Raw genomic sequence first — 13,016 nt, 5'->3', positions numbered from 1 at the left:
TATGATAATGTGTTTATGTTAATGTTTATGTATTTATGAAAAAAAATTAGTGCGCACTATTTATGTGTTGTATAGTCTCGTAAAAATGAAAGGTTCACCGTGTGGATTAATTCGAAGTTGAGCCATTTGGGTTATTGGACATAAAACTAAAATTAGTGTTTTTTTTGCTTTTAAGGATATTTGTTTGGTTTTGATAGTATATGAGCTAAGGGTCGGTTTAGTTTGCCAAATTCTAGCAGAACGTTAATAAGTCGTTAAGTTCTCTTTTGGGTGAATATGACTGTGTTTGCTGGAAATTCATGGAAGTTGAGGGTCACATTTTTCTCTCACGCACTATATCTATGATCTATGGCCTTCCAATAATCTCAAAGTTTCGGAAGAATAATTAATTGCGCTAGTTGCTTTAGGCGTGTTCTTTTAATAATTTTACTTTCTTAAACTCGGGTGCGCATTTCATGTGACCCAAATCAAATCTTAAAACGTTGAATGAAATATGTTTAGGATTGCGGGTGCATTTCATGTGACGCGATCCAAAGACGTATTTTAAACGACGTTCAATCTTCTTTAAAAATCAATTTAAAGCGGTTAAAAGGTTAAAATTGCACATAGGTTCAAAATGTTCTAAAATCAGATTATTAAGCCAAATATAACAGTTGAGCGACCGTGCTAGAACCACGAGGCTCGGGAATGCCTAACACCTTCTCCCGTGTTAACAGAATTCCTTACCCGGATTTCTGGTTCACGGACTGTATTATAGAGTCAACCTTTTCCTCGACTCGGGATTAAAACCGGTGACTTGGGACACCATAAACTCCCAAATGGTGACTCTGAATCTTTTAACAATAAATTCCGTTTCGATTGTCCTTTAATTAGAAAAACTCCCTTTATTCATACCCTTCCGGGGTGTAGAAAAAAGGAGGTGTGACAGCTCTGGCGACTCTGCTGGGGATCGAACCCAGAATCTCTGGTTCAGGATTCAAGAATTCGAGCTTAGAATAATTGTTATTGTTGGCTTTATTCATTGTCTGATTTTGTTACATGATTTGGGCCTAATGTGCTAATTGATTGCTTTTACCGCTTTGATATTCCGTGAACTGTATATAAACTGTTGCGAAATTCCTCTCTCTGAGTCTTCTAAATCATGAAGAAGTGTGCACTTCGTGTGACTTCTTTTCTGTTAGAGTCATATTCCAAATTTAGAACGAGGTTCAGACAAGTTGCAAAGCCGGTGAAGCTTCTGTATTCCCGGTACGCTGCCCCCTCGGCTCGAGCTGTCCGCTCGGGTAAGCCAGGTCTAGAACAATAAACCCAGATTTTGAACCTAGAATAACTCAGCCTCATGCCGGATCCCTAGTAGGCACGTTTGATTGCATCATGTGCATTTGACTTTGGGGACTCAACACAGGGGTTGGGTCCGTCTAGGACAGGTATACCCCAAAAATAAAAGACCATCCTGATGCATCTTATGTGCTACATGTTGCATTTCTTCAAGGGTAAAAGGGTCATTTGGTGGACCAATGTAATTGAGGGCGAATGAAAAAAAGAGAGAAAAGAGGAAAAAAAAGAGAAAAAAGAGAGGCCGAAGTGTGAGGATTAAGTGAGTAAGGCCCAATTATATTTTTGTTACATTTTATTAAGAAAAAAGAGCATGGAAACTCCAAAAAGATTTTGCACTCTTTATCATTTTTCAAAAATAAAAAAAAATCAAAAAAAGAGAAAAGACAATCCAAAGAGATTTTACATGTTTCATCATTTTTCGAAAAAAAAAAGAAAAAGAAAAAATATGTTTTCTATATGTCAGTTGTTTTTTTATTATTCTCGCCCGTATTCAATCTGCCCGAACTACACATACCTGATTCTCGTCTTTCGGGGCGTGATACGTAGGCAACCCACATAGGGTCTGGTCTTCCTAGTAAATCTTAGGTTCTTGGCTTTGTGGGGTCTTAGCCAAATTTTACACTTCTAGCCACCTTTTGGCCAAATAAGCCATTTTGCAAAAATAGTCTCAATCGTGTCTTGCATGTGTCTTAGGGAATGTTATTGTCTCACATAGTGTTGGTTTAAAGTTTTCTCATACAGGTGTGGATTTATTTACCGAAGTTTGAGCATGACAGATACCCCGTGACCATCCAGTCAGGATCGCTCAGGCATGAGTTGCTTAAGGAGATTTGTTTTATTTTTATGTTTGAGTCTGTTCCTCATTTTATGTCGTCTTTTACTTTCTACTTTTGTACAGTAATGTCAAGTCTTTTTTATTATTTTTATTTTCTGTTTTATATTTGAAAAAATGTGTTGTAACTCAAAAATCCAAAAAAAGAGATGTTGCATTTTTATATTTCCGTTATAAGTTTTCTTTAGAATACTAATTCTAGAAATGAAAAAAAATTTGTGGTTGTTTCTCCTTTAGGCAATTAATATCTAGGACTTAAAATAAATTATTTTATGTTTCCTTTGGTATATTAGGACCAAAATTCAAAATAAAAAAGAGAGAATTTTATTTTAGTACTTCTTTAAAAGCTTACTTTAAGGTGTTAATTCCAAAATCCAAAAAGATTTTCTTTTGAGGTGTTTCTTTGGGGAAATTAATGAAGGATGAAAAAAATTCTTTTTATCTTCATTAGAACTTTAGGATATTGTACATAGAAAAAAAACATACTTTTGTTTATCTTTTGTTTCCTTTACTCCTGATCTTCCAGAACTACGCAAAGATCTGATTCATGCGGCGTCATGATACGTAGGCAACCTACATAGGGTTCGATCGAATTATTTTTTTATTGTAAAAAGAAAAGAAAAAAAGGAAAAAGAAAAAAAAAGAAGGAAAAAAAAGAGAGGCGAAATTGTGGGATGTGAGATATGAGAGAAAGAAAAGAGTGATGATAAAAAAAATGAAGGAAAATGGGCAAGCCAAGAGGTGCTAGAAAAGCAAAGAAAAGAAAGGATTGAAATGAACAAATTGGGATGATGCCAACTGACCGTTGTACCCTCGAAGTCATTTTAGAACCGATAACTGTAGCTAGGTGCATTGCACATAAAGTGAGATTATCTTATGTTAAATGGCCTAACGCTAACGTGATGGCTTCATTTTGTAATATTCATAATAGAAGGGTGGTCGGTTTGTGGTTTTTAAAGTGGTAACTCTTCTCTACAACACAAAGTCAAAAGGCAATGGCAGATAACAACAGAACTGAGTTGGTTTATACCGGTGCCCGAAAGCAGTCGGTTGAACAGGACAATGGGTTGGTTGAAGAGGTAAAGATGTTAAGACAACATATGGCGGACATGTACCAGGCCTGGATGACTGGGAAGGCACCACCCCTGCCACCACCTATCTTCCTAAATGCTACCCTTACCCAAACACCGATCACAGTGCCAGATGATCCCCCATACTCTCCAGATCCACCCACTAATCATGGCTTTCCCAACCACCCTAGTAGCTCCGTCACTCATCTTCCAATTACCTTTCCTAAAAATTGCCCTCCTGTCTTATCCACCATCCCCAACAATGAACACCCACTCAAAGCTCACGATGCCCAATATTACCCCTTAGAGGTTGCCCACAAGGTTCCCAACTCATACAAGCAGGGCCCGCGGGACGAGCCTCATGTTGAAAATGAAAAGTTCACAGGAAGAAAGGGGCGAGATGAGATACCCAGGAGGCTGAAAGGCATATAACAGTCCTTAAAGAACAAGCAAGGAATGGGAGGCCAGGGTAGCATGTCTTACAAAGAATTGTCTATGTCCCCCGACGTTCGTCTTCCTACGGGGTTTAAAGTGCCAAAGTTTAACTTGTATGATGGGTGTGGGGATCTGGTAGCCCATTTGAGGGATTACTGCAGTGAAATGAGAAGTGTTGGCGAGAAAGATGATTTGTTGATGGCGTACTTCAGTGAGAGCCTGACTGGGGCAGCTTTGGAATGACACAATCATCAAGATGTTGGTAAATGGCTTACATTGGGTGACATGGCTCAAATTTTGTTCGATACTTTCAATGCAAATCAGGTGTTACCCCAGACAGCTCCTCCCTATCTAGAATGGAAAAGAAGTCGAAGGAAAGCTTTAGAGAGTTTGGGCTCAGATGGAGGGAACATGCTGCTCGAGTCAATACCCGGTAGGTGAAAAAGAAATGGTTGAGCTTTTCCTACAAGCCCAGGGGCCCACCTACTTCAGTCATTTGATCCCGGCCTTGGGAAAGCCTTTCAAAGATGCGTTAAAAATGGGGGAGCTTGTAGAAGAGGGAATCAAGTCAGGCAAAATCATGAGTTGTTCGAAAGACATTCAGAACACCCCAGTAAGCTCAGGTGGAAGAAAGAGAAACAAAAAAGATGATCTGATGGGCTTTCCCGATCAACACTTCCAGTCTCGACATCATCCCCGTGGATATCCTTGTGCACCAGATGACCCTCCCCAATGCTACTTCTCTCCACAGAACTCCCAAAGTCGCACATCACTTTCCCAGTACCCAGCTCCACGAAATGCCTATCCAACCTCACGAGCCTACCAAAAACCCCCTGGATCAGGTTTCCGTCCCAATCAAGCATTTAAGATTGAGAGGTTGCTGAAAAAAGAAAAGTCTTTCACCCTATTGGGAGTGTCATACGCTAGTTTATTCCAAAAGTTGAAGCAATTGGACATGTTTAAGCCGATTCATATAAAAAATGTCAAACCCTCTTCCAAAGAAGTTTGATTTTTCTCAAAGGTGCGCCTATTGCTTTGATGCCCCGGGGCATGACATAGAGAAGTGTTGGAATCTAAAGAAAGCAATTAGGAAGCTTATTGATGGAGGTGACATTGTCATGCAAAATCCAGATGCAGCAGACACTAGCCAAAGTCAATCGCTTATTCGTAATGAGACTCATATGGTGAGTATGATTTGTTTTGAAAAGGAATATGAGAATTCTTCTGAAATCCTCGAAGGTCCATGCACTGCAAATTTTTCAGTGCTATCAGAGGTTGATCTTAAGAACGAGCCAGCAAAGGGAACCCAAAAGCAATTTGTTAAGAACAATGTGATGGAAATTTGTGAAGGTCCTAGTAATGTTAATGCGGAATTCAGTGGCTAAGATGCCGAGCCTGGCAATTGGAAAGACGCTTCTGTCTTGGTTAGCCAGGGAGGAGTTTTGGTGGTTTATTTTGTTGTCATTTCTATTGTCCGGGTTATTTTAGGGTTGTAATCCAGATATTGTCTTGTGACTCAAACCCTCCTGTCCTTTTATTTTGCCTAGTTTGTTTAGTCATAGTAGCCCGTCTAGTGTTGTCTAGGTTTGTTCTAGGTTTGTAACCCCAATTTAGTTAGTTTGTTTTGTTGTCCAAACCCTTTCACCATCTGTCTAATGTAATTTTCCGTTTTCTATAATTTCTAGTCATTTTCATTTAGTTCTCTTTTCTTTTTATAGTTCTTTTCCTGATTGACTCTAGTGACATGACATGCACGTGTAATTCTCAGCCTGGTTTTAAAAGTTAGTTTAATCACGAAGCAATGAAACAATGTTGAAGATGTAGGGACATTTAAGGGAAATAAGTAAAGGCATTTTGAGATCACTTCAAGCCAGAATTGTGTGAAACTGGGGTAGATAGGGCATAAAGAAACCTTATTGAAATGTACCATGCCACATCGGATTGAAGCTAAAGGCAAGTTTGCCCAAATTGACAGGGGTCGTTCGTGGTAATGAGAGTGAGAGTGTTGTCCAATGGTACTTTGTATATAACAGATGTAGAAGGCGAATGCGTGGATATGGTTATCAAATCTAGTGCAATAAAAAGATATTACGAATGGTTTCCTTAGTTTGTTTAAATTGTGTAGTTTGCACTTGGCATGTTTTGGAGATTGGAATGACGAATGCATTTTGTTCTGCTATCTAAACACTTTATCCTTCGTCACCCCTTTTGAGCCTTATTTATTTTCTTTCTTTCCCCTCTTCGGAATTAGTAGCAAAGATCAGAAACACAAGCGTGAAAGATAAGTAAAGGAAAAGGAGAAAAGAAAAGAACGAAAGGGAGAGAAGAAAAATGAAAATTGAAAAAAAAGAAAAAAAAGGAGAAAAGAACGAAAAGAAAAAAAAGAGAAAAAAAAACAACAACAAAAAGAGAAAAAGAAAGCAAAAAAGAGAAAGAAAAAAAATAGAAAAGAGAAAATCACAATAACAAAGTAATTCCTATGACATGAACTACGTTCGACCTGATTCCTTTTAAGGATACGTAGGCAGCCTCGCGGTTCGGTCCCATCAAAACAAAATCCAAAAGTTCCCATGCAAGAAACTGGGGCAGAAGTTGTAGTTGTTGTGAGAAAACAAATTCCGAAAGTTGTAACTTTAACCTATTTGAATTGTTCGAGCCTTTTATACCCTTTCTTTTTAACTCTATCCAAAAGCCCACATTACGGTCCAAAGAAAGACCTTCTGATCAGTCTTTGAGAAATGCCAAGTCGAGCAGGTAAAGGTAATTCATGTTAGGGGCAACACTCTGGTTCAAGCAGAAAAAATAAAAATGAGAGAGTCTTATTGGTGAAAACCTTCACAGGCACCGTAAGGCGACGAGAGTTGAGAGAAAAATAAGAGAGTCTTATTGGTGAAAACCCTCACGGGCACCGTAAGGCCGAAGTGAGTTGAGAGATGAACGAATGAAAGAGGTCTGCTGGTGAAAACCTTTCAAGGCACCGCTGGATGAACAAGGCCAAGGTTTGGGTAAAGTATTCAGGTCATGGAAATTCTGGGGCAACAAAGTACGGCAACTGAAAGTTGATTGGTTGGACAGATTGGGCCGATTAATCCGAAATGCATGTCATGATCATTGGTACCAGCTGTTCCACCCAGATAAGTTTCTTTTCTTTCTCATTTGGTAGCAGTCATCTGGTTTTGGATTCTTCTTATCCTTAACCCGTAAAGTCATTGCATTTCATTTTCTTTTGGGTATTTATCTAAAGATGTTTCAATGTCAGTCTTGTTCAAATTGAGTGAAAGGATTTCAAAGCTCACTACCAACTTCCAAAATTGCAAAGCACGGAGTGGTCAAAGCATACTAAGGATAACACGACGTAAGAGGGGGATACAAGGAATCACCGGAAGCTTCATCGGTGGAATGGTTTGGTAATGTCATGGGAGATGCAAAAGTTCAGATAACGGGGTCAGAGGTAAGACAACAGTGGGGGTATAGAACACTCAGCTCGTCAAAGTCATGGGGTTTGAAAGTCAGTCAGAAAGTCAAAGCGGTTCAGGGCCAGTTCGGAGAAGCCAGTTAGAACAAACATTGCAGCAGAAAGATCTTCATCAAGAATGCCATCAGCTAACCACCACTTTAAACTGACGAAATTTTCTTTGATTGAAACAGGGGAAAAAAGGTCGTTTATTTCAGATAAACCTTCCGTGAAGAAAGGCAGTCACCAAACAAGTTTGATTTTTGATTTTCAGGATCCTCCTGGAAAATGGGACCTAGTTTAAAGTTCAGAAATAGCATAATCTAGCATAAATGTATCCCAAAAGAATATAAGTTAGCTTAGAAGTTTGCATGTTCGAGATATGATTCAATTAGGAGTTTCCAGGACCCTCCTGAATAATGGGACTTAGCTTTAAGATTTTTATTAGATAACAACATTCAGCATAAAGTCTGCTGTAGGGTAGTATAATTCAGCCATAAAAGTTGTCACTCTTAAGATAAAATTGGACTTTTAATTTTCAGGACCCTCCTAGATAATGGGGAGTAGTTTAAAGATCCTCTTAGATAGCAAGATTTAGTAGAAGTCACACCTGTAGAAGATATAACTTAGATTTTAAATTATCGTTTAGTTAAGAGTTGTCAGGACCACCCTGAATAATGGGACCTAGCTTTCAAATCCTTAGTAACACTTGGTAATATGATTTAGTTTTACAATCACATCTGTCCCCAGCCGCCAAACTGGGGCAAAAAATTTTCTTTGTTTTTGTCTATTTTGTTGAAGTCAGGAGCCCGCCTGGAGAGTAGGGAATACTTTCAAGTTGAAGTCAAGAGCCTGCTTGGAGAGCAGGGAATACTTTCAAGCACAACAATCAGGAGCCTGTCTGGAGAACAAGGGAGTACAATTTAAGTTTTAGCTTTCAAATTCTTTGTTTTTGTCTATTTTGTTGAAATCAGGTACCCGCTTGGAGAACAGGGATAAGACATTCAAGCGCAGCAGTCAGGAGCCCGCCTGGAGAACAAGGGAGTACAATTTAAGTTTTAGTTTTCAAATTCTTTGCTTTATTTATTTTGAAATCAGGTACCCGCTTGGAGAACAGGGAGAATAATTTCAAGCGTAGCAGTCAGGAGCCCGCCTGGAGAACAAGGGAGTACAATTTAAATTTTAGCTTTCAAATTCTTTGTTTTGACTATCTTGAAGTCAGGAGCCCGCCTGGAGAGTAGGGAATACATTTCAAGTTAGAAGTCAGGAGCCCGCCTGGAGAGCAGGGAATACATTTCAAGTTAGAAGTCAGGAGCCCCCTGGAGAGCAGGGAATACATTTCAAGTCCAGCAATCAGGAGCCCGCTTGGAGAGCAGGGAATACATTTCAAGTCAGCAATCAGGAGCCCGCCTGGAGAGCAGGGAATACATTTCACGTCAGCAGTCAGGAGCCCGCCTGAAGAGCAGGGAATACATTTCAAGTTAGCAGTCAGGGAGCCCCGCCTGGAGAATAGGGTTAGTTTTTACTTTAGTCAAGCTTAGTTTATTGTTTTCCTAGTCTATTTTTTAGTTTAATTTCATCACTGCATCAATAGTACAAGTGGTTTACAGTTTTGCTAACAACTCACAAATCTTCCTAGTGCAAACTGGGGCAGAAAAATTTCTTTGTTTTGTTTGTTTTGTTGTAATCAGGCGCCCACCTAGAGAACAAGGGGAAACAACTCAAGTTTCTAGGGAAAGCAGTGTCGAAGGAAGACAACTCGAGTTTCAAGGGAAAGCAGTTTCGAAGGAAGACAGTTCAAGTTTTAGGGAAAAATGGTTTAAGGTGCAAAGGAAAACAATGTCAAGTAACAAGAGAAGACGGTTCGAGTTCAACAGTCAAGCGTCCATCTGAAGAAAAGGAAAAGCATCTCAGATTGCAATTCAAGTCAGCAACCAAAGAATCTCACGGCAAGAATGCTAGTCAACAGTCCGAGGTGATCAACAGAAGTTAGTCACAATAAAGAAAAGAGAGAAAGGCAAGAAGTGAATCTAAATGCAAAAGTTGATGAAAGATGTGAACTGCTTAAGACGTGGTGGAAGTCACAAGCACTACATGTTCGGTCCTGACCCAAAAGCTGTAGACGAACGAGCTAGCACCTGCAGCTAACAAGCGCCAAGGTTCAAATCTAAAGTCTGCATGAAGAACCATTCAAGACTCAAGATCAAGCTTCAGAAGACTTATAGATAGGAATCTTGTAACTCGTAGTTGATAGGCTTAGCTAGTCTTTTTCATATTTTGATTTTGATGTAATAGCAGGACTGCGGACCGGAACCTCGACGGAATGGCACCTCGACCGGCTCTCCACCTCGGTATACTCCATCACCTCACTCATCTCTGAACTACACGTGGCCTGATTCCTTTATAGCCAAGGATATCTAGGCAGCCCAGATACCAGGGTTCGGTCACATTCCCTTTGTCTCTCAGTTTTAGTCTCTCCAAATAAGGGTCGGGTCAAAAAACCTGTCTAGTCAGTCTTTGTCTGAAAACTCTGCGCGTTTCCAGTCAAAGAGGGCAGCTGTAGACATGTGATTTTTGACCCTCCCCAAGATTTTTCATATATTAGCATAAAATATTTAATTTAGGCATAATATAGATATTTTAAGTAATTTTGACTCTTTTACTTTAATTTTATTACAAGAAAACAAAAAATCACAAAAATAGGTTCATTAATGTTTTGTAGTCATTTTTAATCTAAAAAAATCTTTAAAAAATATATGCAAAAATAGTATCGTATTTTTATTTTAAATTTGATATTTGAAAATACCAAAAATAGATTTGTTTTAATGGTTAATTTTATTTTAATAATTATTTGAATAGTAGGAATAATTAACAAATGGGCCCGTATTTTTAATCTCGTTCGCAGCGAAAGAATAGAGCTTGGGCTCGAGCAACCCATCTTTAGGCCTAATTTTGGACCTAGACCACAATTGCTAAGCCTATAATTCTTAGGCCCATACCCCTTAACCTAAAACCCTACCAAAAACCTAGACTATATAAAATAAAAGAAAAGCAAAAAACGAAAAGGGGGAATGGACAAAAAATACCCAAGAAAGCTGCGCAGAAACGACCCCCACCCCCCAGACTCCATCTTCTCCAATGACCCCCCTCCACAAGCCATAATACTCTTCAGAAAAAAGCAACCCGAACAAAAATCCAAACGCTATAGAAGGACGGGCGCTGAAAAGAGAAGGAAAAGGGTGGACAAGGCTGAAAACGGAAAGCTAAGAAAAGCTGCGCATAGTACACGGACCCCCCGATCATCGTCTTCTCCAACTCACCCATGGAACCTTGGACAACATCCTAGCAAGGAGCTTCAGCTGCAAAACTAAAAGAAACCACCCTCCACCCGTTCCCTTCTTCTTCATCAACAGCCAACCACCCATAACCCAACACCAAAAGCTATCGCCGAGCTCCATCACCACCATAGCAGCCCACCCCTTTACCAGCCCATCGCTGGACCTTCTTCCAGCGACGCCATATCCGACGAGCTTCACCTTCGCACACACGCATTCACGCACATGAACGGAGTGAGGGAGCGAGTGCAAGGCAACTGAAGTTTTGGAGTCGTTTGTGAGTTCGAGTCGTATAGAAAGTTGCCGTACGTTAGTTCTGGTCTATGGTTATCGCTGTCCATTTTTCCGTCGAGCTCGAGCTGATGAAACTCGACGTTGTTGTAAATTCAGGCGTCCCATTCGTACGTCGAGGTGAGGCTGGTTTCAGGTCCGGCGTGGTCGTAAATTTGTCGAGGTTAGCGTTCGTAGCTCCGATGTTGGTTCTGTTTAATTTTGGTCAGTTTTCTTGCCTCTGATTATTCTGTTCACAAGTATTATTTATGAGTTTAATGCATCGTTTGATCAATTTTCTTGTTTGGAATAGTTAGTTTATTTGCTTCAATTTTATGATGATCTTGAACTTCCATAATGTGTTTTTGAGCTTCTGTCATTTTCTGCTCTGGAAGGCATCCCTTGGTGTGATATTTTTCATTGTATAATTGACGTTGCTGCTTGAATAAGTTTATCAGGGAACTTTGTGGATAGTTGTCTGCTACTAGGATACGTTTCATTTCTTTGTAAAAAGCACTTTGTTGGTTGTTGAGTGTTTCATATTTTCGTTCTTATGGAAAATTTATAATCCCAAAGATCTATATGAGATGATTAACACATCAACGCATAAGGTTAATTTGCCGTAAAAATGAAAAGTTTCTGATAATGTGTTTATGTTAATGTTTATGTGTTTATGAAAAAAAAATTAGTGCGCACTATTTATGTGTTGTATAGTCTCGTAAAAATGAAAGGTTCACCGTGTGGATTAATTTGAAGTTGAGCCATTTGGGTTATAGGACATAAAACTAAAATTAGTGTTTTTTTGCTTTTAAGGATATTTGTTTGGTTTTGATAGTATATGAGCTAAGGGCCGGTTTAGTTTGCCAAATTCTAGCAGAACGTTAATAAGTTGTTAAGTTCTCTTTTGGGTGAATATGACTGTGTTTACTGGAAATTCATGGAAGTTGAGGGTCACATTTTTCTCTCACGCACTATATCTATGATCTATGGCCTTCCAATAATCTCAAAGTTTCTGAAGAATAATTAATTGCGCTAGTTGCTTTAGGCGTGTTCTTTTAATAATTTTACTTTCTTAAACTCGGGTGTGCATTTCATGTGACCCAAATCAAATCTTTAAACGTTGAATGAAATATGTTTAGGATTGCGGGTGCATTTCATGTGACGCGATCCAAGGACGTGTTTTAATTGACGTTCAATCTTCTTTAAAAATCAATTTAAAGCAGTTAAAAGGTTAAAATTGCACATAGGTTCAAAATGTTCTAAATTAGATTATTAAGCCAAATATAACAGTTGAGCAACCGTGCTAGAACCACGGGACTCGGGAATGCCTAACACCTTTTTCCGGGTTAACAGAATTCCTTACCCAGATTTCTGGTTCGCGGACTGTATTACAGAGTCAACCTTTTTCTCGACTCGGGATTAAAACCGGTGACTTGGGACACCATAAAAATCCCAAGTGGTGACTCTGAATCTTTTAACAATAAATCCCGTTTCGATTGTCCTTTAATTGGAAAAACTCCCTTTATTCATACCATTCCGGGGTGTAGAAAAAAGGAGGCGTGACAACGATGTAATAGGATCGCATCTTTACAAGAGTCAGAGGGTCCTCCCTAAGTACTACAACGAAAAACTAGCTGAGAAAATAAGGAAGAAAGCTTCAATCTAAGCACAACGACCTAAAGAGGAAATGGTCGTGTAACCACAGTCTCACAACAACATTGTGAGCACTCCAAAGGAAATGGCTAATGAACGGGAAATGGTTATGAGTTGCGCGAAAACTATGGCATATGTGAGCATTAAGATAAGCTAAGTATGGACACAAGTAGAAAGACCAGGAAAAGTAATAGCTTACATTGAAAAAAAGCTAAGATGGAACGAAAGAAATTATTCGATCAATGATCCAGAGTTGGTTATGTTATGAACGCACTTAAGGGTTCAGAGTTTTATACACGCAGCATATACAACCGTAGAAGATTCTGGTATACGTTAAAAGAAAGAATTGAGCCCAAGTCATAAAAGAAGGATTAAATTGATTGTATCATGCATATTCCTCAGCGCCCATCAAAGGCTAAACAGAATAACTAATACCATGAACCCTTGATCGGGAGATAACTTAAGCCGACATAAAGGCCGATCAGAAGAAGGAGGAAACTAAAGAGTTACATTTGTAGACATGTGATTTTTGACCCTCCCCAAGATTTTATATATTTTAGCATGTAAATATTTAGTTTAGGCCTTATATAGCTATTTCAACTAATTTTGACTCTTTTACTTTATTTTGT

The sequence above is a fragment of the Nicotiana sylvestris genome, chromosome 9 (assembly GCF_000393655.2).
Source record: "Nicotiana sylvestris chromosome 9, ASM39365v2, whole genome shotgun sequence".
NCBI lineage: Eukaryota > Viridiplantae > Streptophyta > Magnoliopsida > Solanales > Solanaceae > Nicotiana > Nicotiana sylvestris.
This window is presented reverse-complemented; position numbering follows the sequence as displayed.